The sequence below is a fragment of the Chiloscyllium punctatum genome, chromosome 26, assembly GCF_047496795.1.
Source record: "Chiloscyllium punctatum isolate Juve2018m chromosome 26, sChiPun1.3, whole genome shotgun sequence".
Classification (NCBI taxonomy): Eukaryota; Metazoa; Chordata; class Chondrichthyes; order Orectolobiformes; family Hemiscylliidae; genus Chiloscyllium; species Chiloscyllium punctatum.
In genome coordinates this window covers 58,870,235-58,897,716 of record NC_092764.1, presented here as the reverse complement: position 1 = coordinate 58,897,716, position 27,482 = coordinate 58,870,235, and the positions used below count along the sequence as shown (strand labels likewise).

Here is a 27,482-nt window from a genome sequence, read left to right as displayed (position 1 = left end):
ACAATAGGTGCCATGTTGATCCAGATAATACATTGAAGGTGTGAGGTGCCCTGTATGAGGCTGCCTGTGGGGCACCCCAGATTAACAGAAAGGGCAAAATCAGTGCGGAATATCGGGTGAAAACAGCACATTACAATGTTCTGGTATAGAGATGGACTTTAAAGAATAACTCGAGCGCAGTAACTAAGTCCCGAGAGTGCGTTGATGCTTTTGCTGTCTGACATCTCAACAAACCCAACTTTGTGTGTGTGAGAGAGAGAGCAGCTAATGCCGTCCCCTTACCACAGGAGAGCAGGATTGCACCTCCGATTATACCGTGTGAACAGAGGACGTCCTTCACTCAAAACAACAACAAGGCGGAGTCTCAGCTGCAATGTGGTGTGTGTGTTATGTTTTACACACATTTGTCATTGGAGAGGAGAGGGGAGTGAAGATGATCGGAAGTTTGCTGACAGTGTGAGTGAGTGGAGGCAATGGTAAACCGGTCTGCTGCCTCGCACTGAGAGCGCCTGTTTCAGGCTGAATTTTCCAGTTCGGGCGCTTGTGGATTTTGTTCCCCCCACCCCCCCAGCCGCTTCCTGCTCGGGCGCTGGGCGGCCCCGTACCTTTTGGCGAATGTAACTTCCATTCTGAACTTCTGCTGGGCGTAGGGCAACTTGCTGAGAGCGGACAGCCCAGGACCAAGAGCGGCTGAACCAAAACGCAGGTAAGGTGTTGGAGCTAGCATGGGTGTGAATGGCCGAGCGGGGGCTGCTGCTATCCTTCCTGATGGTCCGACGGTGTGTCTCAACGATTAACTGGACCCTCAGGAGCTCTGGGCTCCTACATTGGACCTGCACAGTACTATTTCCAAACTCGTTTCATTGTGTCATCACCCGTACACAGGATTTATAAATCCAAACCACCTCCGTCCTTCTAACTGCACCTGCCACTATGTGATAATCGTGAGGAGAGTCGATTCATTTGGGTCCTCAAATGGGACTTAGAAGGGACTCAATATTCTTTTTCAAAAAAATATACTTTATTCGTAAAAATATATTCACCAATGCAGTACGTTAGCACAGAGAAAACAAGCAAACACTGGAGTGTGACTCCATCCAACAAACCAAAGGAAGGGACTTGGTTGACCAGATGCGGATCCAATATCTGGCATCTGTCCTGGTGATGGGATCCCTCCCTCCCTCCTCCTGGGTTGAGTTGGGGTTTGGCGGGAGACCGACCAGATTTCCCGTAGCTCCGGAAGCAGGTGGCTAAATGCACAGAGACCTAGGGTCAACTGGGACACCAGCCCCTTCCTCCCGAGAGGGTCTCCATTTGCAGGATTCAAAATTCCTCCCCAACCCCCTAACCCCCTCAGAGGTCCTGCTGGTCGACGTGGTGCGGAAATAAAAGCAGCGAGCCCGGGTTGAGGTTTGACAGAGGGAGGGAGAATAGTTTTGATGACCATTGGGAGAAGTCAGTGACAGGAGAGCCCCCCCCCCTCGTCGGTCTGGTCGCTGAGGAGCTCCCTGAGTTTTCCGTCCTCCTTCCCGTGTACAGCGAGTGCTCTCTCCACATCCAATTGCACCGCGACAAAAGGGGCAGATGTAGAGCGACCCGCTCTCCCTGGGCGAACCGTCATGGGGGTAGAGCTGCAACTCGCTTCACAGTGGGCTATTGAAAGGTTACTGTCAGCAGCCCTGGGCTCAGTGGGAGGGCACACTCTCCTCTCAGGCTGAAGGTCCTCAGCACACTGGGAGAAATGCTGGCTGCACTCTGGGATACTCCCAGACAAACTGAAGTGTCATCTCTCTCGGGGTTGTGAATGTCCAGTGACACAGCAGGAGCATTTGTCTATGTCTGATCAACCCTATCTCTCTCAAACAACATCAAGCAAAACACACAATCTGCCCCCTTTTAGTGTTATCTGTCTGCAACGCTGTGTCTCGTTGTCTGTGTTGTGACAGGTTCTTTCTAACGATTGCCACCCCCCCCCCCATCATATATGTTACTTAGTTTTTCAATCTGTTTCTTCAACTATTTCAATGTGTTACCTATAGCAGCAATGACATGAGCTTCACTGAACAGCTTTGATAGTTTATCATCACTGCTCTTTCCCTCTAAGTGTTGTTTGGGCACGTTCAGAATCCTCACATTCTTCACTATTCAGCTCAGACCGGTTTTCTTCCTGAATGCCACAAAAAGGTAGATTCTTACAGCCAGCACTCACTGACCTATCTGAGCCTTTTTGATTTGCAAAAGTATGTTTTATTTCATAAAAAAACTTTATGTACATACACAGTTTTTAAAGCAGTTCTGTTCTGTACATTCTTGGCATATTAAGGACAATTGGAGGTTCACTTTCTCGATAATTACAATAGATCTGAAGGCATTTCTTAATTATGCAAAGTACTATTTACATGTATTTGAACGAACATCCATCATACTTTGGCAGTAAGACCTTGGACTGTGGTCTTTCTCCATTTGTGTCATGGGTTCTGAAAACATTTAAACTATCAATGTGGTGATAAGTTGCTTGGGCTTCTGCAGTGCTTAGTTGGTGAACTTTGCAGACTGGGTCCATGGACACTGAATGAGGTCAGCCCTGTATGTAAGCACATAAAGGTCACTGGTTTTGTTTCTTTTCCTTTGTTATGCGATATAACTTTGACCACTAAATAGCAAGGGAAGCAACGCTGTGAGATAAGCAATGAGGTGCTGCCCCACAACTTGTGCAAAATAAATTTCAAAAATCTGCAGCAGTGGACTAAGGCAGAGTGAGTTCATGGAACGGGGTCTGATTAAAGGAACAGGCTATTTGTCAATATTGCTTTAAATTGCTAAATTCCACCCTCCACAGCCATGAGTTACTTTACTAAAAGGTTATTGTGGACTTTCTACTTGTCCTGTTTGCATTGTAGGATTACCCATTGCTTTATCTATTGAAAACCATAATTGTTACTTGAACATTTATCATTCTCACTATTTGCTTGGGGTGAGGGGCTAATGTCAGATACAGATGTACAGAATGTACTGCACACCTTTTAAGAATGAGAGATTTACTCTGCGGAGCTGAGGGGACAGATCCAAAAAACTATTTTCTTGCAAGTGTGCAGTTTTAAGATACCCATCTGGAGTCTCAATACTGTTACTTGTTTTAAAACAAAAGATTCCATTTTATGTAGGGCTTCTGGTGATCTCAGGATTTTTCCAAAGCTCTTTCCAGCCAATAAAGTCTGTTGACATTTATAATCTAAGATAACCTACGAGTCAAGATCTGGCCAATGTAAATGTCAGAATCATTAAACACAAGGCAGAAACAGGACTGTCATTGTAGGTTTGGACTAGTCATCTGCAAATGCTGTTCTATGGTTCCCCATGTGTGTGATTGTCTTTCTCAAGACCTGAAAGAGTTTGCACCATGTTGGCTTTTCCAGAAAAATGTTTTTTTCTGTTTAAAATAACATCATGGACTCTGTTAGATTTGATGTTTCACCTGAAGATTACCATTCCTTTGACAGTGCAGTATTCCTTTTCATTGCAGTGGACTGCCAGTATAGAGTGTGTGTCAAATTTCTGTTGGACTAGACTGGAACAGTGGCTCAGTGTTTAGCACCAGGGACCCAGGTTCACTTCCACCCTTGGGCAACTGTCTGTGTAGAGTTTGCATATTCTCTCTGTCTGTGTGGGTTTCCTCTGGGCACTCTTGTTTCCTCCCACAGTCCAAAGATGTGCAAGTTAAGTGGATTGGCTATGGTAAATTGACCATAGTGGTCCAGGGATGTGCAGGCTAGTTGGTTATAATCCAACAGGTTTAAACCTGTTGGACTATAACCTGGTGTTGTGTAATTTTTAACTTTGTGCACCCCAGTCCAACACCGGCATCTCCAAATCAGACTAGTCGGGTTAGCCATGGGAAATGCAGGGTTACAGGGATAGAGTAGGGTGGTGGGTCTGGGTGGGATGCTCATTGGAGGGTTGGTGTGGACTTGATGGGCTGAATGGCCTGCTGCTATGTTGTAGGGATTCTTTGATTCTACTTGTGTAATCCAGTTGGGTGTCCCTTACACCTCATCAAACAATCTGGTATAATTTTAGAGCAGCAAATGCTGAAAAAGGAAAGTGGTCACTCTTTATATCCTGCTGGAAAGCCTATGGAGAAGTATTATGTTCTCTGCTCACTCCCTGGAGTCTGCCAATCTGCTGTATCGTTCCACTGTTTAGATTTTAGATTTCCAGCAAGGTTAAGTTTTTTTTAAAAGTTCTGTTGAGCGTCCAGCTTGCTTTTGATATTTTATTTAACTTGTCCTGGTGAGGGAAGATATTCCCGGAAATACATCCATGGAAGTTATTTGGGTGGAACTGAGAAATAAGAAAGGGATAATCACCTTTTTGGGATTGTATTATTAAACCCCCTAATAGTCAGAGGGAAATTGAGAAACAAATTTGGCAGGAGATCTCAGTTATCTGTTAGAATAATAGGGTAGTTATGGGAGGGGATTTTAACTTTCCAAACATAGACTGGGACTGCCATAGTGTTAAGAATTTAGATGGAGAGGAATTTAAGTGTAGACAAGACAATATTCTGATTCAGTATGTGGATGTACCTTCTAGAGAAGGTGCAAAACTTGACCTACTCTTGGGAAATAAGGTGGGCAGGTGACTGAGGTTCAGTGAAGGAGCACTTTGGGGCCAGCGACCATAATTCTATTTGTTTTAAAATAATGATGGAAAAGGATAGACCTAAAAAGACCTAAAAATCTAAAAGTTGAAGTTTTAAATTGGAGAGAGGCCAACTTTGACAGTATGAGGCAAGAACTTTCAAAAGGCAGATGTTCACAGGTAAAGGGACGGCTGGAAAATGGGAAGCCTTCAGAAATTAGATCACAAGAATCCAGAGAAAGTATATTCCTGTCAGGGTGAAAGGAAAGGCTGGTAGGTATAGGGAATGCTGGATGACTAAAGAAATTGAGGGTTTGGTTCAGAAAAAGAAGGAAGCATATGTCAGCTATAGACAGGATGCATCAAGTGAATCCTAAGAGTATAAAGGAAGTAGGAGTATACTTAAGAGGGAAATCAGGAGAGCAAAAAGGGGACATGAGATAGCTTTGGCAAATAGAATTAAGGAGAATCCCAAGGGCTTTTACAAATACATTTTGGACAAAAGGGTAACTAAGGAGAGAATAGGGTCCCTCAGTGATCAGCAAGGCAGTCTTTGTGTGGAGCCGCTGGAGATGGGGAGATACTGAACCAGTATTTTACATCAGTATTTACTGTGGAAGAAGACATGGAAGATATAGAATGTAGGGAAATAGATGGTGACATCTTGAAAAATGTCCACATTACAGAGGAGGAAATACTGGATGTCTTGAAATGCATAAAAGTGTATAAATCCCCAGGACCTGATCAGGTGTACCCGAGAACTCTGTGGGAAGCTAGCGAAGTGATTGCTGGGCCTCTTCCTGAGATATTTGTATCATCGATAGTCACAGGTGAGGTGCCGGAAGACTGAATGTTAGCAAACGTGGTGCCACTGTTTAAGAAGGGCGGTAAGGATAAGCCAGGGAACTATAGACAAGTGAGCCTGATGTCGGTGGTGGGCAAGTTGTTGGAGGGAATCCTGAACGACAGGATTTACATATATTTGGAAAGGCATGGACTCATTAGGGATAGTCAACATGGCTTTGCGCATGGGAAATCATGTCTCACAAACTTGATGTTTTTTTGAAGAAGTAACAAAGAGGATTGATGAGGGCAGAGCAGTGGATGTGATCAATATGGACTTCAGTAAGGCGTTCAATAAGGTTCCACATAGGAGACTGGTTACCAAAGTTAGATCTCATGGAATACAGGGAGAACTAGCCATTTGGATAGAGAACTGGCTGAAAGGTAGAAGACAGAGGGTGTTGGTGGAGAGTTGTTTTTCAGACTGGAGGCCTGTGACCAGTGGAGTGCCACAAGGATCGGTGCTGGGTCCACTACTTTTCATCATTTATATAAACGATTTGGATGTGAGCATAAGAGGGAAAGATAGTAAGTTTGCAGATGACACTTAAATTGGAGGTGTAGTGGACATTGAAGAAGGTTACGTATGATTACAATGGGTTCTTGATCAGGTGGGCCAATGGGCTGAGAAGTGGCTGATGGAGTTTAATTCAGAGAAATGTGAGGTGCTGCATTTTGGGAAAGCAAATCTGAGCAGGACTTATACACTTAATGGTAAGGTCCCAGGGAGTGTTGCTGAACAAAGAAACTTTGGAGTGCAGGTTCATAGCTCCTTGAAAGTAGAATCGCCGGTAGATAGGATAGTGAAGAAGGCATTTGGTATGGTCTCCTTTATTGGTCAGAGTATTGAGTACAGGAGTTAGGAGGTCATGTTGTGGCTGTACAGGGCATTGGTTAGGCTACTTTTGGAATATTGCGTGCAGTTCTGGTCTCCTTCCTATCGGAAAGATGTTGTGAAACATGAAAGGGTTCAGAAAAGATTAACAAGGATGTTGCCAGGGTTGGAGGATTTGAGCTATAAGGAGGGGCTGAACAGGCTGGGGCTGTATTCCCTGGTGTGTCGGAGACTGAGGGGTGACCTTATAGAGGTTTATAAAATCATGTGGGGCATGGATAGCGTAAATAGACAAAGTCTTTTCCCTGGGATGGGGGAGTCCAGAACTAGAGGGCATAGGTTTCGGGTGAGTGGGGAAAGGTGTAAAAGAGACCTAAGGGGCACCTTTTTCATGCAGAGGATGGTACGTATATGGAATGAGCTGCCATAGGAAGTGGTGGAAGCTGGTACAATTGCAACATTTAAAAGGCATCTGGATGGGTATATGTATAGGAAGGATTTGGAGGGATTTTGGCCGGGTGCTGGCAGGTGGGACTAGATTGGGTTGGGATGTCTGGTTGGCATGGATAGGATGGACTGAAGGGTCTGTTTCTATGCTGTACACCTCTATGACTCTATGACTGCTGCCTCTCTATACTGAGAAAACCGGAGTTCTGTGGGAAAACATCAACCAATCAGTGTTTCACTGTCACTGTTATAAAATAAATGCACCATAAGACAACAAGTTTTTTTTAAACAGCTTCCATGTAGTATCCAAATTCAATTCCCTAATGATATTTTGAATGCTATGTGTACAACAGCAGCAAGGAAGAGTTCATCCATTGTCTCATGCTGTGCCAGCTGCAGAATAGTTGTAGTTGGCATCTTGCCACCAGATTTTCACATTTACACTTTGGGTAGAGCCGCTGGAAGTATTCAAAAAATTGGCACTTGTGACTAGCTGTTTTGCCCTGAGAAAATTGCAGGCGAACATAATATTTTCAGAAACATGTAATTTCATGTTGTGTAAATGTAAAATTATATATTTTTTGTTTCCTCACTGACTTTTTCCTGAACAAAATGATCTGCTTCACATAGTAGAATTGTTCAAGTGCACACTGACCAAGAGAATCTGTGCTTTGCAAACAGATGTATACAGCAGGGTAAGGTTATAATTCAACATCTGGTGACAACATATAGAGTCATAGAGATGTATGAATCCACACTGAACGGTATTGTTTCATCAAACAGTACGGGCAGTTCTGAAAAAGAGTCCCGAGAGGATCAACTAATCTATACATTGTGCAATTTCCACTTAATGGAAATGAACATCCCAATCACCGGAAAAGATGCAAAATTGGCTTTAGCAACACTTGAGGCTGTTGAACATCTGACAAAAAGTAGGAAAATATGCAGCAGGTCAGACAGCACCCATGGAGAGAATAAAAATTCTCCTTTTCAGATATATACTCCTTCCTTTAAACTTTGGAAAGATCCTTGGAGCAATTTAGTGAAAAAAAAACTAAGTGACTAAAATCATTTCTGACCTGCGTAGGCTCCAAAAGACATGGCAGCTCATAAATGCCCTGTAACATAGGACACCCAGCAGTATAAAGGTATCAGATGCATGGTGGCCTTTCTTTATCTAAGGCACTGATGCTGATTTGGAATTATATTGCCATCCCTTTCACTGTCCCTGGGTATAACCAGTGATATTTAAATCCCAAGAACGAATTTTAACCAAAACCCTTCCTTCTATTTGCAAGAACATGTCCACCTTTCTTTTGAAAGCTCTGAGTGAATCTCATACTTACCCAGCCACGGAACAAATTGAACCCAGGATCCTTGTACTAACAGGCAGCAGTGCTAGCCACTGTACCATTGTGCAGTCGCTTTTTTGCATGAGGGGCCAAAGATAGCCATTCCTGATTCTCAGTGATTCTAATTTCAGAAGGGAATCAACAATTACCTGGGGCTGTAGGATTCAGAACAGCTCTGTTTTTATTGAATGGCAGAGCAGGCTCAAGGAACCAAAAGGCCAATTTCTGCTCCTTTTTTGTATTTTCAATGTTCGTAGTACCTGCTGAAAAGCATCACTGTGGTTATTGGCTGAACACAAGAGTTTCGGTTGTGCCATCAGCACTGTTAGGGAGCCTGCCATTACCCACTGTTTACAGGGTGTTAAACAAACTTGATCAGTTGGGTAAGTTACTAGAGGATATTGAGTGCATAATTTCAGCATGGGCCCCTTACTCAGGAGGTGCTGGGAGTAATTAGAGTGGGGTTTGGGTTCACTGTTATGGATATATATTCAAGTGGAGGGATGGGAAGCGTCCTGCACTCCAAGTGTATATCCAAGTATGCAAGATAGTTCATACTTAAGATCGAGTAAAAAGTGTTAACTATCTGGTATTCTATAAAACTATGTGAGAGTTGAATCTTCAGAATCTGAACAGGGTAATGAACCTGGTTGAGACAAACATGAGAGATTTTCCAGATTGTAGGGAGGAGTTGATGCTCTGTGAACAAGTTTAATTTTGTGGGTTTATAAATATAAATCAAGTTGGTGATGGTGTGACACAGGTAGTCTGGCAGTTCCATACTGGCAGCTGTCTTTCAATGCCTTTGTGAAACAGTGCTAATTGGATGCTGAAAAAGCTCGATTATCCAGCTCGTTTCTCACTGACTGATAGAAGGATGTATCATTGATTTAAAGCTTCGCTACTTTCAGCTTTTTAAGCCCTGACAACTCTACAGTGTTAGTATTGCTGTGGTTTATATATAAAATCTATTACAATACTAACACTGCAGGTGTCCACTTTTAATCTAATCTGAACATATAGTCTTACTGCTGCTGATGTCAGTGCTACTTTCTTCCATTCTTATTAGATCAACTGAAATTGCATCTCCCCAGAACTTTATAAAGAGGTATTTTCAGCCGAACAGGTTATTTGGCATGTAGAAGCGTGGCAATTTGTTGTTATATGAAAACAGGCATTGCAATGCCCCTCCAATTTAAAAAAAAGGTATAAAATGGTTTTTGAAGAAAATCCTCCTGCTGAACCTCCGTCATGGTTTAGAGGCTGACCATCTTGTTTGGATGGAGCCTTCACTTATTGGTGCTGACCTTAGAGATGTGAAGGGCATGTAGGAAGATAGGTCCTATTTCAAACCTGAGCGGCACCACAGTCCCATCTCTGCCAGGGTTAAATTCTGTGCAGGAAGGTGCATGGTCAACCATTCCAACTGAGGCTGTTAATTGGCCAATTAATGGCCACGTAAGGACTTCATCGCAGTCCTTCTGATGTGATCCCAGATGCAGGTGGGCATGTTGTCATTCTGTGTGCACTGTGTCAACAACCATGTGACCACCTTGGTGTGCCCACTAGGAACCACCCTTTCCAATACTCCGCCCACCCAAACTTGTGAAACGACCTCTCCACCCTCTCCAAACCCTGGGCCACTGTGCAATCCTGAGACTCTGCTCAGTGTTTTCATGTAGTACTCATTGTCTGCCTTGCTGCTGGGCCAATTGACAGGCAGCTCAAATGGGCAAGTCCTCTGGGGTTGATGCCAGGGGAAGGCCTGCTGGTGGCCTTGCCACTGTCTGGTTGATGTCTGATTCCGCTAGCCTTGCCATAAAGGGAAAGCTGATGTCTCTCACTGGCTCTCCAGCTCTCAACAAAGTTTCACTCTTGGAGTCACATGGGGACCTGAAGGCGACCCAGCATCTTCTTGCATGTTTTAAATGCCAAATGTATTTCTCAGCATTAAATAATGTAAACAAATAAGTGAGCTTATGGCTTGGAGTAATATTAGGAACTTTCAGAGCACCAGATATGTGGATTGAGAGTGTGGTGCTGGAAAAGCACAGCCAGTCAGGCAGCATCTGAGGAGCAGGAGAATCAACGCTTCGGGCATAAGCCCATCATTTCCTGATGAAGGCCTTATGCCCGAAACGTCGATTCTCCTGCTCCTCAGATGTTGCCTGACAGGCTGTGCTTTTCCAGCACCACACTCGCGATCCTGATCTCCAGCATCTGCAGTCCTCACTTTCTCCCACTGGATATGTGGAGGTAGAGATCTTCATGATTCTCACATATCATTCTCTTTCTCCTTACCCTTCTCTCTTGGTGCTTTTTCTTTTGTTTTCCTCATGCTTTCTTCACAGCCTTGCAGTTGAGGGAGAGTGAGGGGTCTGGGTAGGTGCTGGTACTGTAGTGATAATGTCACTCGATTAGCGATCTAGAGACGCACACCAAAGCTGTGGGTATGAAACTCACCATGACAGATGTTGAAATTTGAATTTAATGAAGATTTGGAATTTTTAAAAAATGTAAAAATGTGCAGGTTCATTTAGGGAAAGAAATCTGTCCTACATGTGATTCCACTCACAGAGTAAGGTGGTTGACTTTTAACTACTGCCTGGGCAATCCATGTTGACTTAGCCAGCGATGCCCACATCTGTTGAGTGAAAAAAATTGGCTTTTCTGTTACTTTTATTTATCTGGAAAATGAGAACAAGTTATGGAGGTTTGACTATCTTGGTACACAACCAAAACACTCTATCAAAAACCTATGACCAGAATTTGTCCATGAATTCCATTGCGTGTGAGTGCATTGGTTGTTCAGCTAAATACAGACCATCCATTTGGCCCTATTCAGATCCTGAAAATTGAGATGAAACCAAATAGTCCAGATGATTGTGATATTTTAGCATGGTGTGGAGGTATCTGATGATCTGGTTGAAGTTGTGCATCCATTATGTGTGTGCAAATGGAATAGCCATAGCCAAATGTTATTTATTTATTTTTTTCCACTGATTATGAATGCTTCACTTTTTTTGAAAACTTGGTGTATGTATTTGTACGTGTGTGTGTGACATAGAATGCTGTGTGACAGAAAGAATTTGTACTTAAATGGCACCTTCTCAAATATATTGGAAAATGCTTAAGTGCAGTCATCGTCATAGAGATGTACAGCACAGAAACAGACCCTTCAGTCCAACTCATCCATCTTGATCAGATTTCAAAATTATCCCATTTGTCAGCATTTGGTCCATATTCCTTTAAATCCTTACTATTCATATACTTATTCAGATGACTGTTAAATGCTGTAATTGTACCAGCCTACACCACTTCCTCTGACAGCTCATTTCATACACCCACCATCCACTGTGTGAAAAAGTTGCCCCTTAGGTCTCTTTTTAATATTTCCCCTCTTACCTTAAAACTGTGCCGTCTAGTTTTGGATCCCCTACTCTGGGGTAAAGGTCTTGCTCTATTCACCCGATCCATGCCCCTTTTATAAACCTCTATAAGGTCACCCCTCAACCACTGAGACTCCAGGGAAAACAGTCCCAGCATATTCAGCCTCTCCCTATAGCTCAAACCATCCAACCTAGCAACATCCTTTTACATCTTTTCTGAAACTTTTCAAATTTCAAACATCTTTCCAAAATAAGGAAAGCAGAATCCAGTATTCCAAAAGTGGCCTAATCAATGTGCTAAGTACTTGCTGTCCAATGGTTTCTGAAGTGTAGTCTCTATTATTATATAGATAATTTTGTTTGCAAAAATGCTCTGTTGACAACATTCATTCTGTTATCTGAGCACCCAAACAAAGCTGGATTTGATTTTATAAAGGGCGCTGTGTGTTTTTAAAAAAATATTATATGGGAGCACCAGCCATTTGGATAGAGAATTGGCTCAAAGGTAGAAGACAGAGGGTGGTGGTGGAGGGTTGTTTTTCTGGTTGGAGACCTGTGACCAGCAATATGTGACAAGGATCAGTGCTGGGTTCACTACTTTTCGTCATTTATATAAATGATTTGGATGTGAATACAGGAGGCATAGTTAGTAAGTTTGCAGATGACAGCAAAATTGGAGGTATAGTGGACAGCAAAGAGGATTGTCTCAGATTACAATGGGATCTTGATCAGATGGGTCAATGGGCTGAACAGTGGCAGATGAAGTTTAATTTAGATAAATGTGGGGTGCTGCATTTTGGTAAGACTAATCAGGGCAGAACTTATCCACTTAATTTTAAGGTGCGGGGAGTGTTGCTGAACAAAGAGATCTTGGAGTGCAGGTTCATAGTTCCTTGAAAGTGGAGTTGCAGGTAGACAGCATAGTGAAGAAGGAGTTAGGTATGCTTGCTTTTATTGGTCATTGCATTGAATATAGGAGTTCTGAGGTCATGTTGTGGCTCCACAGGGCATTGGTTAGGCCACAGTTTGAATGCTGTGTGCAATTCAGCTCTCCCTGTTTTTGGAAATATGTTGTAAAACTTAAAAGGTTTCAGAAAAGATTTACAAGGATGTTGTCAGGGTTGGATGGACTGAGCTACAGGAAGAGGCTGAATAGGCTGGAGCTATTTTCTCGGAGCGTCTGAGACTAAGGATTGACCTTACAGAGATTTATAAAATCCCACAGACATGTATTGAATTAATAGACAAGGACTTTTCCCCAGGGTGGGGGAAATCCAACACAGGTTTAAGGTGAGAATGGAAAGATTTAAAAAGGACTTAAGGGACAACTTTTTCATGCAGTGAGTGGTGCGCGTGTGGAATGAGCTGCCAGAGAAAGTGGTAGAGGCTGGTACAATTACAACATTTAAAAGGCATCTGGATGGGTACATGAATAGGAAGGGCTTAGAGGGATATGGGCCGGGTGCTGGCAAATAGGACTAGATTAATTTAGGATATCTAGTCAGCATGGATGAGTTGGACCGAAGGATCCGTTTCTATGCTGTACATCTCTATGACTGTAATTAGGGAACCTTCACCAATAAATAGCAGCAACCTCTGTCCTGTGGCTTAATTTATGTTATTATCTACAGCTGTGTTATTTGCATGTTGTAATAGTCAGTGCATTCCTGAAACAAAAACAGAAACTGCTGGAGAAACTCAGCTGGTCAACAGCATCTGTGGAGACAAAGCAAAATTGATGTTTCAAGTCCAGTGACCGTCCTGATTACCTTCTGTTAAATCAATCCATATTCAGATAGAAGATTAATTGATCATCACTCAGCCTGGACTTTACAATCTGTTTGAAAACTAAATTAGTTCAATGGTGATAATTTAGGGGAGGCGATGGCTTGTTGGTATTAATGCTAGATTATTAATTCAGAAAGCAGGAGAGTCGATGCTTCGAGCATAAGCCCTTCATCAGAAATGGATTATACCCAAAACGTTGACTCTCCTGCTCCTTGGATGCTGCCTGATTTGTTGTGCTTTTCCAGCGCCGCACGTTTTGATTCTGATCTCCAGTACCTGCAGTCCTCACTTTCCATCGACAGTATGTTGTGAAACTTGAAAGGGTTCAGAAAAGATTTACAAGGATGTTGCTAGAGTTGGAGGATTTGAGCTATAGGGAGAGGTTGATTAAGCTAGGGCTGTTTTCCCTGGAGTGTCGGAGGCTGAGGGGTGACCTTATAGAGGTTTATAAAATCATGAGGGGCATGGATAGGATAAATAGATAAAGTCTTTTCCCTGGCATGGGGGAGCCCTGGTACATGTATGGAATGAGCTGCCAGAGAAAGTGGTGGAGGATAGTACAATTACAAAATTTAAAAGGAATTTGGACGAATATATGAATAGGAAGGGTTTGGAGGGAGATGGGCCGGGTGCTGGCAGGTGGGACTAGGTAGGGTTGGGATATCTGGTCGGCATGGACAAGTTCGACCGAAGGGTCTGTTTCCATGCTGTACATCTCTAGGATTCTTGACTCTATCTTGGGGACCTGGGTTCAAATCCTGCCGTGGCAGATGGTAGAATTTGAATTTAATAGTAATCTGGAATTAAAAGTCTAATGACCACAAATCCATTACTGATTGTTTGAAGGACCTATCTTGGTCACTAATGCCCTGTAAGGAAGAAAACTGCCACCCTCACCTGATCTGGACTACGTATTGGTCCAGACCCACAGGAGTATGGTTGACTCTTAAACTGCCCTCTGGGCAATTGGGGATGAGCAATAAATGCTGGTCAAACCAGCATGCCCTTGTCCTGTGAATAAACAAAAAAAAAGTAGCTTTTTTTGAATTGTACAAAGTAAATTCATGTTGGTTTATGTAAATGGTGACTTGTATTAACCCATGCTCAATATGTAAGTCCCATTGTCCCTGAACCTATGTTAACCATGATGAATGTGCTGGTTCTGGCAAAATAGCAGTGCATTTGTTTGAACTAAAGGATTCTTTCCCTGGGATTGTAACAGTAAAGAGCTCCTTGCAAAATGGAAAATCTCTGATTCATTGGTTTTCAAGGGGACTTAAACCCTCACCTTTAATGAGTCACTCGATGCCTTCATTATATGATTCTGCTTTGTACCATAGATCTGTGTTGCTTTTCATAGTCACCTTGAAATACTCATCACTCACTCTCATCTGTGAGTACTTTTTGCTCACCTGTTTATGTCCATCATTGAGTCTTAGCATTTCATTAAGAGTCAAAGTGTATCAGGACTGCTTTCAATTATCTTTTTGCTCATTCCCAATATCAAAAGAAATGTAGAATTCAGCCTTTATGTAGGAATAGATCACCTATAGTAATAACATTTTAATTCACTGAGGTATTTAGCAAGGGAATTCCAGAGCTCATGCCCTAGGAGTCATTTATAATGGAATGAGGTGCAGGAGACCAAAATGGGAAGAATGTAGATATTTCAGGCCACAGAGGGATTTGAAATCCTGGCTGAAAATGTTACAATTTAAACATTGCCTGACCAGAATTCAATCTAAGTCAACATAAGGCTGAGGGGCGGTGAAAAGAACTGGCTGTAAATTAGGATGTGGGCAACAAAGTTTTGGCTAAAGTCTAGATTAGAGCGGTGCTGGAAAAGTACAACAGGTCAGTCAGCATCCAAGGAGCAGGTAAATCGATGTTTCGGGCAAAAGCCCTTCATCAGGAATAGATGGGGGGCTTTTGCCCGAAATGTTGATTTTCCTGCTCCTTGGATGCTGTGCTTTTCCAGCACCACTCTAATCTGCAGTCCTTGTTTTTACAAAGTTTTGGCTAAACTCAAGTTTATGAAAAATGCAAGTTGGACGGGCAGCCTTAGTCAACTCTGGAAGTAGTAGCTGGATTTGTGTTGTCTCAAATGAGTTGTATGCAGTCAGGTGATGTTCTGGAGGTGGAAGTAGGCAGTCTTTGGGGATGGAGTCGGATATGTGGTTGGAAGAACATCCTAGGATGGGACAGGATGCCAAGATTGCAAATGATCTGGCTTTTCTCAGAAATTGGCCAGGATTAACTAGTCAGAGAATAGAGCTTGTAATGGGGACCATAGACAATGGCCTTAGTCTTCCTAATTGTTTTCAAGTTGGAAGGTATTTCTGCTCATGCAGTACTGGATTTGAACAAAATGTGACAAATCAGAGATGGTGAGATATCAAGTGAAATGATTGTGAGGTAAAGCTTGGCATTGTAAGAGTTTCTTCTCAGATATTACTGCCAAGGGCAGCAATATAGATAGGAAATAGGGGACAGCCAAGGATAAGTCTATTTGGACCTGAGTGATAACTGGGAAGAGAAGCCATTAACATGTGGTTATCTGGAAAGATTGGCATCTACTGTATGATTCGGGGAATCAGTAAGGGTTGATTAAGCACAGCTTTCCTTTTGAAATTTTTTTATTGTATCTTCAGGTTTTCCTATTGCACCTCCAGATAAAGATTCCATTATGTTTCTTGCCACTGATAAGCTATTTCGTCTATAGTTCCTTTGACTTATTCTTGCATCCCTTTTTTATAGGAATTGCATTAGATGTCTACCCATCTTATGGTACTCTCCCCTTTTCTAATTAATTGTTTTTTCTATGTTATAATAATACAGCTTTGATCATTTTCTTAACTTGTAATATGTGTGCTTATAATCCACGCAAACCAGGGTATTTATTCTCTCATGCTTGATTTAGTTTATCAATTATCTGCTACCCAGACCCTTCTATTTCAAATGTTTTGATAGCTTTATGCCCATGTCCTTGATAAACGAAGTCACTATTTAATAATTGTGGTATTTCATTGCTGTTATCTGAGTTTATTGTATGTATCCCTTCGTGGCTCTATCCCCATCAGTTTTTATTATTATTTTCTTACTGTAAAATGCTTTGCTGTTTAGTTTTTTCACTTTCTGATCCTTTCTCTTTGATTGTTTCATAAGCTTTTCGAATTCCCTCATGTCATCCCCTCCTTTGGTGTCTAAGTTCTTAATGTACGCCTTTTTCTTTAGTTGGAGTTTTCCTTCACTTCTTTAGTAACAGATATATCATTCCTACTTTGTTCTTGTTTTTGATGACCCATATTTCTCCTATACATCTGACATCCTTTGTTCCATTTCTTTCTTTGTCACTAATGTTGACCTGTTTACTTTGTCTGTTTCTGTTTTATCCCTTTGTTTTGTCTTCAATTTATTACTTTGGTCTTTGTCTTAATTATAGACATTCAGGAAACATAGAAAACAGGAACAGGGAGTAAACCATTCAGCCCTATGAGCCTGCTCTACCATTCAATATGATCACAGCTGATTATTCCTGCTCTCGCTTTCTCCCCATACCCTTTGGATCCCTTTAACTCCAGGAACTATATTAGATTAGATTACCTACAGTGTGGAAACAGGCCCTTCGGCCCAACAAGTCCACACCGACCCTCCGAAGAGTAGCTCACCCAGTCCCATTCCCCTCTGACTAATGCACCTAACTCTATGGGCAATTTAGCATGGCCAATTCACTAAACCTGCACATCTTTGGACTGTGGGAGGAAACCGGAGCACCTGGTTTTAGCCTCAAATTCTTTCTGTGCCTGAGAATTCCTCAGGCTCACCACTCTCTGGGTGAAGAAACTTTTCCTCATCTCAGTCTTAAATGGCCTACCTGTATCCTTGGACTGTGACCCCTGATTCTAGGCTTACTGGTCATTGGAAGCATCCTCTCTGCATTTGCCTTGTCTCGTCCTGTGAGAGTTTGACAGGTTTCAGTGAGGCACCCCTCATAAACGTGTTCCCCTGCACTTAGCTTTCTCATCTGTGATCATTACTGAAGAGTTTCTAATGAAAATTCTTGTGACAATGAAATGTATTGTCTCTCAGTCTACAATAAGTTGTGTTCAGTGAAAAGCAGCCAATTCAAGGGATCTTAAAAGAAACATCCAGCTCTGAAAAATATCATTGATCATTTATCACATGGACTTGGCTGTTTGCAAACTGGTGGTCACATTTCCAACTCTACACTTCCATGAGATTTCAGCATTACTTAATTAATTGTAAAGTGCTTTGGGTCATCCTGACAGCATGAAAGGTGCACTAGAGAAGCACAAGTGCTAGTCTAAAGTAGAGCAATAAATATGAATTATCAAAATCTGAACAAATATGGTTACATGACACAATGGGTGCAGAGGTCCAGGATTACAGACATGATGGTCATTCACAGTTACATTTAATTAGTAGTAAAGCAGAGATCATTGTTGTTCTTACAAGGAACATGCAATGGCAAATGAAGTGAAATAGAATGTTTCAATTACAATTGATAATAGAGTCATAGAGGCATTCAGCATAGAAACAGACCCTTTGGTCCAACTCACCCATGTTGACCAAATTTCCCAAACTAAACTAGTCCCATTTGCTCGCACTTGGCCCATATCCCTGTAAACCTTTCCTATTCATGTATCAGTCCAAATGTCTTTTAAATGTTCTAACTGTACCTGCATCTACTACTTCCTCTGGCAGTTCATTCCACTTACGCACTACCCTCTGTGTGAAAAAGTTGCCCCTCAGCTCCCTTTTAAACCTTTCTTCTCTCACCTTCAAAATTATGTCTTCTAATTTTGAACTCCCCCATCCTAGGGAAAAGACCTTTGCTATTCATCTTATCCATGTGTTTCATGATTTTATAAACCTCTCTAAGGTCACCCCTCAACCTCCTATGCACCAGGGAATAAAATCGCAGTTTATCCAGCCTCTCTTTATAACTCAAACCCTCCAGTCCCAGCAACATCCTTGTAAATCTTTCATGCACACTCTCCAATATAATAAAATCCCAACCTAGAATTTCTCACCAACTTTTAAGAGAAAGTAAATTTAAAGGGGATATACTTGAAGTACGTGAGTAGTATGTATTAATCCCTCATCCAAAAATTGATGCATTTTACTTCTGTTGTCTATCATTTTTATAAGTTTGAGCAGTTCATATCTCCCGAGTGATCATTATGTAAGCCATTTCCACTTTCACTTTAGGCAATACTCTAACAGAGGACTTGTTTTGTGATTTTCTTCTTCGGTTTCCTTTTTTTCTCCATGTTGATCATTGGTTGTGTCAGTGCTCTATCAGCATCTTCGCAATTTTGCCCAAGGATAGAATAAACCCACTGTACGGAGAATGGAGGCCAATCTGGATACCTGTTCAAATTCACACACTCCAGGCAACATTCACTTGAACATTAACTTTGATATCTTTACTTTTAATAAGAGGTGTCAATTAATTCTAAACTGGGAACCCCAAGTATCCCAGTGAGTGCTGAACTGAGGTCACATACCAGCAAGTAAACTCGGCCTATCCCTGTACAATTAACCTGCTAACAATTTGCTACAGTGGTCAATCGAATAATTGTGATATCCTGCAGTTCAATATTACTGAAACAATTGTACCCCAACTTTATCTATTTTGCTCCTAGGATGTGGCCATAGAGGATGAAGCCAGCATTTTTGCCTGTCTCTAGTGATTGTGGGGTAGGGCAGAATTGTACAACAAATTGGCTGTGTGGTACTTGATGAGTTGCATGGAGGATTTCTCTCTGTTTTCCCTAGCATGGTTTTCTACGTGCCACACCCCCTATATGCCCCTCATCAGCACCCCTCTCACACACGTGATTGATGAGCATGGATTTCTATCTGAAAGGCAAGGCAAGATAGAAGTATTAGGAGACAGTGTGGTCTGCAGATGCTGGAGATCAGGGTTGAGAATGTATTGCTGGAAAAACACAGCAGGTCAGGCAGCATCCGAGGAGCAGGAAAATCGACATTTCGGGCCGGAGCCCGGAGTACTGTCAGCCTTTAAGTTGTGGCTGAGGTGACAAGTGCAAAAAGATAAAGGTAAAGTAAAACAAGGCAAGACAGGAATTCTATGAGCTTCCACATAGGTGCAAAACAAATCTGCACTAAGAGAGCACACGGGATTGCTAAGATGCTCCATGCTCCGATGCATGAGCTGGGTGTCTGTCCCTTGCAAAGTGTCCTTGCAGCAGCATTGCAATGAAAGATGTTGGTGCACTCCAAAGTGCAGCACTGAATTGCAGGTCCATTGGGCATGGGGAGTAGAGGTGTGCCACAAGGGTTTGGTGAAGTTGGTACATTCCGGATCCCACTAAATGTGCATGGTTGCTGCCATGGTGTGTCCTGAGATATTGGTGCTTAGTGTCCAAGCTGGAGGTCCAGAAGAGTAAGTTCAGTGAACTGGATGTTCCAAGTAACTGCCCAGACTTTCATATCTGGAATGGTCAACAGCTAGTTTCTTTGCAGTTTTGTGGAAGAATGAGAAACTGCATATCGTTGAGGTCAGAGTAGCAAATAATGAGATGTTCATGCATGCCAATTGGCCTTTGTTGCTCACTACCAACAATATCATTTTGAAATTGGTGCTTGTTTGGAAAATGGGACTACTTGCTCTTGATGTTGAGAAGCTCCTCGTTGCCAGGCTTATGCAATTTTCTCAACTTTTTAATCAGTGCCTATTTGTTCAATGCGCATGGTGGTTGTGAGTTGCTGATGTCTTGAAATATAACTAAATAATGTCCTTGATCACTTAAGAAAGCAATTAAGCATCAATACTAGTATTGTGATTGTATATAAGGATACCCAGGTCAGGCTTCCTTCCCTGGAGGCCATAGTTATCACCAGTCGGGTTTTTGCAACAGTCAAATTGTTTAATGATCACTGTTATTGAGGCCAGCATTTTATTCCTCAACTTTTAAAAATTAAAGCTAACTTCAAGTTTTCCAAGTGTACTGGGATTTGAATTTCTGTTTCCTGGATTGCTGGTAGGGGCAGCACGGTGGCACAGTGGTTAGCACTGCTGCCTCATAGTGCCAGAGACCCGGGTTCAATTCCCACCTCAGGCTTTGAGACTGTGTGGCGTTTGCACATTCTCCCCGTGTCTGCCCGGGTTTCCTCCAGGTGCTCCGGTTTCCTCCCACAGTCTAAAGATGTGCAGGTCAGGTGAATTGGCCATGCACCTAGTGTTAGATAAGGGGTAAATGTAGGGGTATGGGTGGGTTGCGCTTCGGTGGGTCGGTGTGGATTTGTTGGGCCGAAGAGCCTGTTTCCACACTGTAAGTAATCTAAGCTAATCTGGTGACAAAACTCTGACACTACCACATACCCAACATTTGTCGCCATTGTAGTTGTAAGTACACTGTAATATGTAAGAAGTAAGACTTAGAGGGCAGTGAGCCACATGCTGGGAAATGGGATTACATTTTGGTTGTTTTTGACTGGTACTGAATGAATGGGCCAAAGGGCCTTTTTCCATTGCTGTAGATGTGTATGAGTCTACAAAACACAAAGCTTTGAGCACTGGTTTTCTTTTCATTCCTGTTGCAATAATTTTGCAAAAGTTTCTCAGAAAGGAAATTACTTTTGAGAAGCCACAGGAGACTGAATCTTTAGGACTGAACAAATTGAGGCATTTTGTCATGTCGGCTTATGGATCTGGAGGCTTCTTCAGTGAAGTTTAAAACAACCTACAGATGAAAGTAATTCAATGGTAAATTCACAGCTTGTAAACTCTCCACTGCTATTGAGTTTGGTTCCAACACTGGCAATCCTGATCCAATATTGTAAGGACTGAAATGAATGCACTTTGGGTTAGGAGACCTAGAATGTCTAAACTAATGGCCCAAATGCTGAAAACTCCACTTGCATTTGTAACTGGTTTGTCCTGTTTGAATTTTGTGAGCTGGAGCTAAAAGAACAGTTGATAACAATTGTACTGTTACCTCATTGGTGAATAGATACCAAATCAGCGTTGTCAATAGCTCCAGATTGATCCAGTTGGGTTTCGATATTTTCTTCCTGTAGCCATCAAGGTTTAATGGCACATTACCACAAAGACCAGAAAATACAAATAGGTGGACGACAGTTGGGAGAGCATGGTGGTGTAAATTTAAAAGGACAGGCCATAGAGAACTCCATCCTGCAATACTTATGTTCACTGCTAAATGAACAAGATGCACATGCACACATGCAATGAATACATTTAAGGATGGAACAAGTGGACTTCGTGTACCATCTGCATGTACCATCTGCATGCAAGGTGAGTTTATACAAATGTTTTTCCAGACTAAAACAACGGCTTGTTGAATTATAGCAGCCTGACACCCGCTCTGTGAATTTTCTGTACACCTTTCTTGCTGTATTTCAACTTGCTTTTCTTTGATTCACTCAGGGGAGTCCTAAAAATAATCTTTGCCATGTGTGAAAATAAGATAAGAAGTGATGGTCAAAGAGCAAGAGATAAAGTGTAAAAAAACAATGCAGTAGATACAAACGTTTCAAACTGGTCCGAGTGCAAGAAAGGAGAAATACAAAATTACTGGGTGATACAGTAAAAGACAATGAATAACAGGGGAAGGAGAAGTTTTATAAAACAAATGAAGGAAGCCACACATGCAAAGCAAAATATTCCTGATGATGTGCAGGCATGCATGAACAGGCCAGTCTGTTTCTGATGCCCTTCCAGGCCAAAAGTGATCAAACATTAAGTGGTGATTGCACTTCTATTTAATTACCAGTTTCCTTCTTCATCAAGTTGAGAGTGATGTGCTACCTACAGGGTTACAGCATAATGCTTGTGTATAAGTCAGGACATGTTGTCTGCAGCTGATTGGGTTGCAGTCTGCCCAGTCCTGTTTACTTTATTTCACTATGTAATTAAAGCGATTTATAATTTCCATCTTGCACTGAATGCTTTTGTAAAATAGTGTGCAGACAGGCTTACCTAAGCAGACGGAGGCACAGAGTTATTCTATACAGTGGCAAACATGGAGAATCTTCAGTGAAATCCATTTGGATGTTTTGGTCTATTGCAAGGCATTTCATTATCTCCTGAGCTGGCTCACAATGGGCATGTGTTGTACTTTGTTAAAAATCTTTTTTTGTCTCAGCTGTAACCCAGCAGAACCTGACATCTTAGTTTCCTTAAATGAAAACAATGCAATTTAAAGTACTGGGGGTTAAATTGGATAGCCCCTAATTGAGTGTGAGTCTCAATCTGCTTCTCACCTATTTGATGTTATGCAGGCAATTGGCTAGTATCAAGGAATGTAATGGCCTGGTGGTATTGTCACTGGGCTGTTAACCCAGTAGACCAAGGTAATGTTCTAGACTCTGGGTTTAAATCCCACCATGGTTGATCTGGGGTTAAGAGTCTGCTGATGACCATGCATCCATTGTCTGAAAAACCTATCTGCATCACCTCTGGGGAAGGAAGCTGTCATCCTAGCCTGGCCTCCATAAGACTTGCAGCCCATGGCAATTTGGTTGACTCTCAATTGCCCTCTGGGCAATTAGGAATGGGTAATAACTGCCGGCCTAGCCATTGGTTCCAGTGCTGACATTGTAAGTCTTGTAGTGCATTGGGTAATGTGCCTTTCTTTGGGTTCAAGTCCCACTTTAGAATTTGATGGCCATGAAAGATGTAAATAAATAGGTCAATCCTTTTGTTGTGCCTGTGACAAGTTGGTGAGCCTCCTGGTTAGCCAGATCCGTGTGGTAGCAATGGCACAACAGCCGTCCTACAGATAAAGATGCCACACAAGTTCTTGCTATGAACAAATGTCACCCTCATTCCAAGGCACTAAAATACAGTCAGTTCTGCTATAACGTGGTAGTTTTGATCTCGGGCAATCCCATGTTGTAAGAAAATTGTGTAATAGCTGCACCATTTAAACGAATGGGGCCGGAATCTCATTATAATCAATGCATTCTTTGAAGGTTTCGCTATTGAAACACTGTTCCCAATTTGTTGATCTCATTATTGCAAATTTGTATTATAGCAGAATGACCTGTACATGCACACGCACACATGCAATGAATACATTTAAGGATGGAACAAGTGGAATCTGCAGGTGGTAAGACAGTTGGCACAAGTGGACTGTGACCAGGGAAGATGGCAAGGAAGGAATAGGTGGCAGCTCAGCAGAGAGTGAGATCACATACAGATACTGCTGCAGAGAAAATAGACAAGCACTTCAACATGGCAGTGTAAAGAATAAGGCCAGCTTGATGTACTGATAAATCTCTCCAGCACAACTCCAGAAGGAGTCAGTTGTAGAAGGGGTCATGACTGTGGTCACTTTCACAGCCCATGCGAATTTGTCTTTGTCCTGTTCCATGTTTGCACTTGTGCCTTCAGTAAGTGGCAGATTTCAGTTAACTTATCTTTACTAACTGAAAAAGCAAACCTTACTGAAGAGCAAACATTGCTCCTTGTTGAGATTTGGGGAGGAAAATTGTGTCCCGAGCACTGAGTTTCAAAATGACTGTGTTATTAAATCAATACTGTATGCTGATTGACAATGTGATCTTCCTGCTCAACATGTGTTCAGTGAATGTTCGCTGTGCACACACTAAAGGCTTCATCAACGTAGCTTCCAGCGCAATACACGTCATTTTTGGAACTCTAATTCTCATATAATGTGGGAAAGTGTGAGGTCATGCATGTTAGCAGGAAGAACAGAAGAGCTGAATATTATTTAAATAGAGAGACTGCAGCGTGGAGGAATTTGGGATTCCTTGTTCATGAATTACTGAAATCTAGCATCCAAGTTCAGTAGATAGTCAGGAGGAAAATGGAATTTTCCCTTTTTTTGACCTTTATTTCAAATGGAATGGAACATGGCCATAGGGAACTCTTGCTAAAACCATACAATGCACTAGTCAGACCACACCTGGCAGCCTGTGAATAGATTTGGTCCCCAGATCGAAGGAAAACAATACTTGACATTGGAGGCAGTCACTCAGTTTATCTCTGATATGGAGGGATTTTGTTCTGGGAAGAGGTTGAGCTTGTATTTATTGGAGTTTTGAAGAATAATAATAGGCCTTTACTGAAACTTATAAGACTTCTAGGGGGCTATATGGACCACTCAGTTTTGACCTAGGCATTAGAAACAACAAATAGCAAAGTTAACAGTATTGAGGCGACAAAGTCCTTCTTTACTAACATCTGGGGTCTAATGTCAAAATTGGTGCCCTATCCTCAGACTAATCAACCAACAGCATGACATGGACGTTCTCACTGATACATACCTTGCAAGCAATGACCCAGACATCACCATCTCTATGTCTTGCCCGCCACCACAGGTGGTGATACTGCGGTACACCATTTGGAGGGAGTTGCATCATTTTAATCTGAGATCTCATGCAGTCTCACAGCATCAAGTCAAACAAGGTGATTACTACCAAACAGCACCCCCTCCTTTTCCCCTTGGCTGATAATCAGATCTCTTATATTGAACATACTTGGAGGGTATTCTGAGGCTGGCAAGGGTTCATAATGAACTCTTGGTTGGGGTGGGGGATTCTCAATGTCCAGCACCAAAGGTGGCATCACTGGTGACTGAGCTAGCTAAGTCCTAAAGGACATAACTGCTAGAATAGACCTGTGGTAGTTGGGAATCCTACTTGGCCTCATCCTCACAGATTCACCTATCATAGATGTATCTGTGCAAAACAGACATTATGGAGACAAAGTCTCATCTTCACCTTGACTGTACCATCAACGGTATTGAGTGGTGAATGATGTGGCTTTTGAACAGATCTAGCAACTCCAAACTGAGCCTCCATGAGGTGCTGTGGGCCATCATCAACAGCAGAAATGTACTCAACCACAATGTGTAACCTCATGGCCCAGCAAATTCCCCACTCTGTCATTATCATCAAGGTGGGAGAGCAAACCTGGTTTAGTAGAGAATGCAGGAGGACGTGCCAGGAGCAATACTGTACTTAGCTAAAATTGAAGTGTCAACCCAGTGACGCTACAACATAGGAATTACTTGCATGTTAAACAGCAGAAGCATTGATCAATAAACAAGGCCAAGTGATTGCACAATCAATGGATCAGGTCCAAACCCTGTAGGCCTGTCACTCACTGGAGGAGGAGGCTGCATAAATATCCCCATTCTCAAAGAAAGAAACTCACAAAACACCGATACAGAACACAAGGCTGAAACATTTGCAAGCATCTCAGCCAGGAATGCCAAGTAGATGATCCATCTCAGGTTCCTTTGAGATCCCTAACACCACAGATGCCTGTCAGCCAATTTGGTTCACTCCATTTGCTTTCAAAAAGCAGCAGAATACTACAGCATCTCTGAATCCTGACAACATTCCAGCAATAGTACTGAAGAAATGTAGCTCCAGAACTTGCTGCATCCCTAGCCAAGCTGTTGCAGAACACCCTCAACACTGGTATCTGCCTGGCCATGTGGAAAGTTACCCAGAAATGTCCCATACACACATCGGTCTCCTATCAGCAAAGTGAAGTAAGAAATTGTCGACAGTGCAGTCTCTTGGGATTTAGTCATCAGTAGTCAGCAGGATCACCCTCCCTCATGGCATTTTGGTTGCTCCCGCACCGAATGGATTTTAGCAGTTCAGGAAGGCAGCTCACCACCATCTTCTCATAGACAATTATGATGAGCAAAGGAGTGACTCCTACATCTCACAAGTGAATAAAGAACATCTCCTCATGATGCTTATTTTGGACTCTGCTAGAGCAATTTGACTTCTGACCACATTACAGTCTTTGTCCAAACATGTACAAAGCTAAACTCCAGAAGTAAGGAGAAAGTAACCACCCTTGACATTGAGGCAACATTGGGTATCAAGGAACCCTGACAAAATTAAAGTCAATGGGAAAGGGGGTAAATCCCTCCATTGATTTGAGTCATACCTAGCACATAGGAAGATGGTTGTGGTTGTTGGAGGTCAGTCATCTCAGCTCCAGGACATCTCTGCAGGAGTTCCTCAGGGTAGTGTCCTAGGTTCCACCATCTTCACCTGTTTCATCAATGATCTTCCTTTCATCATAAGATCAGAAGTGGGGGTGTTTGCCAATGATTGCAACATTTTCAGCACCATTTATGACTCCTCACATAGCGAAGTAGTCCATGTCATGTGCAGCTAGCCCTAGGAAATCTCCAGTCTTGATTTGATAAGGGGTAATTAAAATTGCATGGCACGAGTGTGGTGTGAATAACCATCTCCGATAAACGGAAATCTAATCATTTCCCTTTAACATTCATTGGCATTGCCATTACCATTACTGACATCCTGGTGGTTACCATTGACCAGAAACAGAACTGGATCTTGTTGTATAAATGCTGTGGCTACAAGAGAAAGTCAGATTTATGAAATCTAAGGCAAATAGCTCACTCCCTGACTCCTCAAAGCCAATCAGTATCTACAAGGTACAAGGCACAAGGGAGTGTAATGGCGTACTCCTCTCTTGCCAGGAGAAGTGCAGTTCCAACAACACTCCAGAATCTTTACCTTAGCCAAGACAAAGCTTGGACAATCCCAATCAAGCAATGGCAACATACCCACCACCTTTTAGCATTAATTTCCTCCAGGATGGAAACCTTTGCAGTAGTGTGTAATGTCTACAAGATGCACTGCAGCAACTCACCAAAGCTCCTCCATCAGCATCTTTGAAACCTGTAAACTCTACCACCTCGAGGAACAAGGGCAGCAGATCCATGGGCACACCACCAATTGTGATTTCCATTCAAAACTCTATATCATCCTGACTTGGAAATATATCTGTTTCTTTACTGTCACTGGGTCAAAGTCCTGCAACTCTGTCAACACCGTGGGTGTCTTGACTGCAGTGGTTAAGAAGATGGTTCACCATTGCTACCATCACCAATTAGGGATGAGCAACAAACACTGGTCAAGCTAGCGATGCTTATATCTCATAATTCATTTTTGAAAAATGGATAAGCGGTCTTTCACTGGTACCTTTTTAACATTAGAATCTAGTGTATGGTTTTGAGAACCCTACTTGCAAAACACTTTGGAATGCAATGTTCAGGAAAGAGCTGAAGTAAAGATTTGTGGTTTTATGAAGAGAATTTTTTTTAAAGTTACAATCCCATTGCAAACAAATGGAAGGCATGATTCAGGTTATGTTAA

The 27,482-nt window shown here is 42.3% G+C and overlaps 1 protein-coding gene across 2 annotated transcripts in view; it reads left to right on the top strand.

Moving 5' to 3' along the window:
- The first annotated feature begins 352 nt into the window (after positions 1-352).
- The window catches only part of cpne2 (copine II), a 264,882-nt gene continuing 237,752 nt past the window's right edge, over positions 353-27,482 (top strand). For both annotated transcript variants that reach the window (XM_072547502.1, XM_072547503.1), the window contains exon 1: positions 353-706. The gene's annotated coding sequence lies outside the window, so the exon portion shown is untranslated. The remainder of the gene's footprint in view (positions 707-27,482) is intronic.